Consider the following 7352-nt stretch of genomic DNA (forward strand, 5'->3'; position numbering starts at 1 on the left):
CACCGACGAAACGGAATGCATATAGAAATGATGTGCTAAACGTACCGCATAACGTTCGTTAGATGTGCGTGCTTGCCCCCAGAATGTGTGTTGAAGGAACGAAATGGAATGAAAGAATCCAACCTCATGCGCATGACAATTATTATTTTTATATTTTTATAATAAGATTTTGAAATGAACGGTACATGTGTTACATTCTAAGATAAAAAAGTTTGCCTTGATCCGTGTCTCAAAATTCATATTCGAACAGGTACTGTTTTAACGTCAAGCTGTTAAAAACCTTCGAAATGATATACCGATTTCCATAAACTTTATCGATATGAAGCTCATCATCTATTGTTTGGCAATAATAAGCTGTTTACATTTATTTGGAATAATGGAAAAGTATTGAATGAATATAAAAATTCAAACATAAAACTTTCGAAACTAAATTTTAAATCGCTATATGATTGCTCAAGTTCTTCATTGCGTTGTTCAGATGTAGTAAAGTACAGTTTGTCAATTTATAAGCTGATATATTTGAAACTTAAGAAAATTTAAGAAAAATACCAGTACTAGTACACGACACTGAAGACGGTCTTACAGTTGAGGTCGAAATACGCGTATCTGTCAAAGGATACAAACTCTAGTGGAATTAAATGGTATAGTACTAAATTCGGTGGGTGGTAAATGACTGGACAATGCGTACCATTGGTACTTCGCGTACCTGCAGGTATAAAATAGACCCCATTTGTGGTCCTTAGCCTCTTGTCCAGTAACTCCTATCCCTACCTCCCCGTGGTGCCGCCTGGGATACGAGTAACCGTAGGGAAGATCGGGTAACCAACCCTGGTGGAACCTTGGTCGTATGCTGACAGGGAAGGGGGGCTCCTCTCCTCTCTTCTGAGGGTGTAGCTTATCAGAGCGTCTGTTCTCCATGCTAGGGGCGGCTCAAAACAGCGTCTGTTCTCCATGTTAGGAGCGGCTGATCATCGTCCTAGTGCCAGCGTGGGACTCTAAACAGTGCTGTGCACGATGATCCTCCGGCGAGACAGGGGGTTGGTGCAGGCCTTACAAGCCAGCCGTAAAAATCATCAGTACAGGAAGCATACAATGTAAATTCGGACCGGAACAATCGGCATAGACCCAGGCATCGAAAACGGACTAACGATTGGAAACTCGGATCATGGAACTGTAAGTCTCTCAATTTCTTGGGAAGTACCCGCATTCTTTCCGAATTATTGAGGGTCCGCAAGTTCGACATCGTAGCGCTGCAGGAGGTTTGCTGGAAAGGGTCGACGGTACATACGTATAGGGATGGTTATACCATCTACCAGAGCTGCGGCAATAGACATGAGCTGGGCACAGCTTTTATCGTGATGGGCGAAATGCAGAGGCACGTGATTGGGTGGTGGCCAATCGACAACAGAATGTGCAAGTTGAGGATCAAAGGCCGTTTCTTCAATATCAGCATAATCAACGTGCACAGCCCTTACCTAGCAAGTGACGATGACGATAAGGACGCTTTCTACGCGCAGCTGGAACGTGAATACGGCGGCTTCCCAAGCCATGATGTCAAAATCGTTATCGGAGATCTCAACGCTCAGGTTGGCCAGGAGGAGGAATTGAGACCGATTATAGGGAAGTTCAGCGCACACCAGCTTACGAACGAAAACGGCCTTAGACTGATTGATTTCGCCGCCTCCAAAAACATGGCCATACGTAGTACCTACTTCCAGCACAGCCTTCCGTATCGGTACACCTGGAGATCACCCCAACAAACTGAATCGCAAATCGACCACGTTTTGATTGATGGAAGACACTTCTCGGACATTATCGACGTCAGAACTTATCGCGGCGCAAACATCGATTCGGACCACTACCTAGTGACGGTTAAAGTGCGCCAACGACTCTCCGTTGTGAACAACATTCGGTACCGACGCCCGCCACGGTACAATCTGGAACGACTCAAGCTACCCGAAGTCGCAACTGATTACGCGCAAAGCCTTGAAGCAGCGTTGCCGGAAGAGGGAGAGCTCACCGAAGCCCCTCTTGAGGACTGCTGGAGTAGTCTAAAAGCAGCCATAAACAACGCAGCGGAAGGTGCCATTGGGTTCGTGGAAGCAAATCGACGGAACGGTTGGTTCGACGAGGAGTGTCAGACGGTTTTGGACGAGAAGAATGCAGCGCGGGCGATGATGCTGCAGCAAGGCACCCATCAAAACGTGGAACGATACAAACAGAAGCGAAGACAGCAAACCCATCTATTCCGGGATAAAAAGCGCCGCCTGGAAGAGTTGGAGTGCGAAGAGATGGAGCAGTTGTATCGTTCTCAAGAAACACGTAAGTTCTACAAGAAACTAAATGCATCCCGCAAAGGCTTTGTGCCGCGAGCCGAAATGTGCCGGGATAAGGATGGAGGTATCTTGACGGACGAACGTGAGGTGATTGAAAGGTGGTAGCAGCACTACGATGAACACCTAAACGGCGCAGAGCAGGAAGATCAAGACAGCAGGAGGAATGGCTTCATCAGTACGGCGGATGAGGGAGACGTGCCAACTCCCACAATAGGCGAAGTTCAGGATGCTATCAAACAGCTCAAGAACAACAAAGCAGCTGGAAAGGATGGTATTGGAGCGGAACTTATTAAAATGGGCCCGGACAGGTTGGCCACTTGTCTGCACCGATTGATAGCCAGGATCTGGGATACAGAACAGCTACCGGAGGAGTGGAAGGAGGGATTAATATACCCAATATACAAAAAGGGTGACAAGTTAGAATGTGAGAACTATCGAGCGATCACCATTCTTAATGCAGCCTATAAAGTGCTTTCCCAGATCATCTTCCGCCGTCTATCGCCACTGGCAAGCAGATTTGTGGGAAGTTATCAAGCCGGGTTTGTGGACGGGCGATCAACGACAGACCAAATCTTTATGTTGCGGCAGATCCTCCAAAAGTGTCGCGAATATTAAGTCCCTACGCACCACCTATTCATCGATTTCAAAGCGGCCTATGATACCATCGACCGCGAAGAGCTATGGAAGATTATGGACGAGAATGGTTTTCCCGGGAAACTGACTAGACTGATCAAAGCAACGATGGATAGTGTACAGTGCTGTGTGAAGATATCGGGTGCATTATCGGACCCGTTTGAAACACGCAAAGGACTTCGACAAGGCGATGGTCTTTCCTGCCTCCTGTTCAATATTGCGCTAGAAGGTGTTATGAAACGGGCGGGCTTCAACATGCGGGGCACGATCTTCAATAAATCCAGCCAGTTCATCTGTTTCGCTGACGACGTGGACATTGTCGGAAGAACGTTCCAGGTGGTTGCTGAACAGTATACCAGGCTGAAACGTGAAGCAGATCGGGTTGGATTGAAGGTAAATACGTCGAAGACGAAATATCTGCTGGCTGGAGGAACCGAGCGCGATAGAGCTCGCATAGGCAGACGCGTGACGATCGACGGGGATGAGTTCGAGGTGGTAGACGAATTCGTCTACCTCGGATCATTGATAACGTCGGATAACAACTGCAGCAGAGAAATTCGAAGACGTATCATCGCCGGAAGTCGTGCTTACTATGGACTCCACAAGACCTTGCGGTCTGGTAAACTTCACTTCCGTACTAAGTGTACCATGTACAAGACGCTTATAAGACCGGTAGTCCTCTACGGGCATGACACGTGGACATTGCTCGAAGAGGACCTGCAAGCGCTAGGAGTTTTTGAACGACGTGTGCTTAGGACGATCTTCGGCGGAGTATGTGAGAACGGCGTATGGAGGAGAAGAATGAACCACGAGCTTGCGTAACTCTACGGTGAACCCAGTATCACGAAAGTCGCCAAAGCTGGAAGGGTACGATGGGCGGGACACGTTGTGAGAATGCCGGACAACAATCCCGCAAAAATGGTGTTCAACTCAAATCCGGCCGGTACAAGACGAAGGGGAGCGCAACGAGCTAGGTGGTTTGACCAAGTGGAGCAGGATCTTGGAAGTGTGGGGCGATCGAGGAATTGGAGGTTAGCAGCCATGGACCGAGTTAGTTGGCGTAACATTGTGACGCAGGTCATGTCTTGAAGGACGTAGAGCCAGCAAAAGTAAAGTAAGTAACTAAATTCGGTTTTTTCATCTACTTTACAAATTATTTAGAATACACTGAAATTAATGTTGGAGTAATTACAACCACTTTATGGTTCTTAAAATTACTATTCAGAATTATGTTGAAATTTAATGTGTTTGTCTTTATAATTACTGAAATGTTGTTGAAATTACTATGCCAGCAATGGATAAAATTTACTACCATGAGCAGTCAAGTGCACTATTGTCATGTATTGGAGATAAACACAAGATCCGTAATTTTTAATGAGCAATGTTATCATTTTTACCATGTGCATGGTAATTTGAACAACAAAAGCGTAGTAATAATGCCCCCATCAACATGGCTGTTTTTCTCTGTCAGCTTGTGAAAAGTTAACACAAGTGTGGACAGAAAAAGTATTATTTTCAGTGTTTTGGGGGTAATATTGAATAAAGTTTTGTTTATTTTTCATAATATTGTACCCATGTTGCTGTTGATCTCGAGTTGGTAAGAAATATTGAAATTTAATATACAAAACAAACAATTCGCTCAACAACTTCTTTTCATGTTGCAGATGATACCATTCAATTTCCAGGCCCAATTAAGTTATCCAAATTATAATTAAGATTAATTTATACTATGTTTCTTGGTGAGTATTCTACTAATCATCGATTTGTTACTTTTTGTAAATTGACGGAATATTAATCGTGCACATTTTTTTTTTCAACAGATAACTCGAGCGATGTGGAGCATAAGTTGAATTAGCCGCCATAATCGTGGATCAGAGATCGGTGAAAGCAAATACGGACATTAAATTCATTACAGGACTCCACTACAAGCGCCGCGTCTTCATATCTAAGATTCGCTTTTTATGGATTAAAGAACAATAAATTATTATAGACATTATTATTAAATAACGATTATGATTTTAGTAATGGAATAGGTATATTGATTTAAAAAAAATAGGAATAAATATAAAGAGTATTCAAATTTACTATCCGATAGCTGTCTTTTTAAACGCATCGCATAGTAAAAAAAAATTGACAATAATTCGTTCTCAATATTACCATGTAGCATGGTAGTTTTAACTGATGCTTCGAATATCGTCGGCATGGTAAAAAAGACCACACATCCCGTTTGAGATGAATGTGTAACGTAGTCTGCACAAATCAAGTGGTGCGATGTATTTAATTTAAACCATCAACATGGTAATTTTTACTGCAATGCTGCTCTCAGTGTAAACATAATGGTTTACATTGATTAAAAAAAAAACATTGAAGGAGACTTGTTTTTAATTATGAATCGTGGTTTACGGCCAACCAGCCGAGTGGAAGTTTAACAAGGAGAGTTTTGAATTTAAATGACATGACAATTTTCTGAACTTGAAAGGAACTAAAACTGCTAGTGATTTCTGTAAACTGAATAAATTTCAAACAAAACTTTTTAAGTGCTCACGAATATAATTTTCAAAATAGATTCATCAACAAAAATGAACGAATCTGTTATACTGATTAGACATAATAACAAAATAAATAATGAAGAAGAAGTATTTTCCATAATAATAAATTATTCAAATGTACGCCACTATTTACACTTGAACAACGTAATGGAGGGTTGGAGCAATATTCTCAGAGGCTTGAGCAATATAGTCATTACCAACGAGTTATCAATCGATTAAGTTAAAGCTCAATGCTGGTTCTCCAGATTTGCATTCTTGAAAAATTTAGGTTTGGCTTCGATTCATTTTTACCTTAATCATCATTGTCCAACAATGTTATCAATGGAAAAATATATAGTTTATTCACAGACAAACAGACGCCATACTCTCATCATAGTCCATCGACTACCTTGTTAACGGTCGATTCAAAAATATGGTATGTGGCCAATCCACCACCTGCAGCGCGCGCGTCGTTCTTATTCGTGTTTGCCGTTTACACACTACCGTCATCTGCTGGCCTGTCGGCCAAACACACCTATTTTAACATTGGGCGTACATGTCCTCGTGACTATGATTTTGATCGAGATTTGTTCTATGTGTTACGTCTGTTTGTCTGTGGTTTATTTATTGGAATTTCTAATGTAATTTCCAGGGTTCTGAATTTTCGTATCAACGATGCGAAATCTACGATTTTTCGCACGTAAGGAGAATGCTTTTTTCACAGACAAACAGACGTCACACTCTCATCGTTGTCCATCGACCACCTTTTTAACGGTCGATTCAAAAATATGGTAGGTGGCCGATCCGCCAACCGCAGCACACGTATCGTTTTTCTTTGTGTTTGACGTTTACACACTACCGCCATCTGTTGGCCCGTCGGCCAAACACACCGATTATAGCATTGGGCGTACATGTCTTCGTGACTATGATTTTGATTGAGATTTGTTCTAAGTGTTACGTCTGTTTGTCTGTGCTTTTTCCCTTCCTCACGTGAACATCCTTTTTGCTCACACGCTCATTCCTAGAGTTACAGTGAAGGATAACCAAAGCTGGTAGCAAAAATGGGCACCGAAAAAAGTTATTTTAGTGACCAGATTTGAGAAATAAGTGACTAAAAAGTGACTTTCGATTTTCGAAAAAGTGACTAAAAGTGACTTGAAAATCAAGTCATAATCAATTTTATTTCAATTCTATTATACGGTTTTACGATCAATATCAATTCAATTCCAAAATTAAAAGATATTGCCTACATTTGTTTTAAACTTCATTGCACTATGGGCCAGGGACGCAATCTAGCGGGACAAAATTAATAACTCAGTAACGAAGCGTTTCCGGTATTTGGTGTCTTCGGCAAAGTTTTTTGTAACAACGAGGACCATCTACTGACATAAATGGATAGTTCGTAAATCGTCCGCATAGGTGGCGCCACAATCTAACTTTTTACAGTGACGTTCTAGAGACTTGACATGTTCGACAAAGTTGTTCATTTTGATAAAATAAACAATTCTCTCGAAGACGTCAAAATTCCACAGCCTACTGTTTTCGGGTTATTGGCAAAATTAGAAAAAAATAGTGAAAAAACGACTTTTTTCACCGAATTCGACATTTTTTCCTAAGAATCATGTCATATAATATTTTTTGCTGATAAATATATATCAAACGCAAGCTCTGGTGGAAAAAAATTAATAATATGACGCATAAAACTTAATAAATCATGAAAAACTTGAAAAATAGAGCAATTTTTGAACCTTAATTTCTTCAAAAGCGCAAAAAAAAACGCAAGCTCAAATTTTCAGGCACGTAGAGCAATACTTGATGAAATGGATGTCAAAATTCCAGAGAGGTATATTTTGGT

At 41.6% G+C, this 7352-nt stretch overlaps 1 long non-coding RNA gene across 1 annotated transcript; it reads left to right on the top strand.

Annotated features, from left to right (window-relative positions):
* The first annotated feature begins 4203 nt into the window (after nucleotides 1-4203).
* LOC110679217 lies at nucleotides 4204-4973 on the top strand. The gene is made up of 3 exons (XR_002502306.1): nucleotides 4204-4566; nucleotides 4634-4708; nucleotides 4790-4973. It is a non-coding gene; the product is annotated as an uncharacterized LOC110679217 (long non-coding RNA).
* Nucleotides 4974-7352: the final 2379 nt, after the last annotated feature.

Source organism: Aedes aegypti, chromosome 3 (genome assembly GCF_002204515.2).
Source record: "Aedes aegypti strain LVP_AGWG chromosome 3, AaegL5.0 Primary Assembly, whole genome shotgun sequence".
Classification (NCBI taxonomy): Eukaryota; Metazoa; Arthropoda; class Insecta; order Diptera; family Culicidae; genus Aedes; species Aedes aegypti.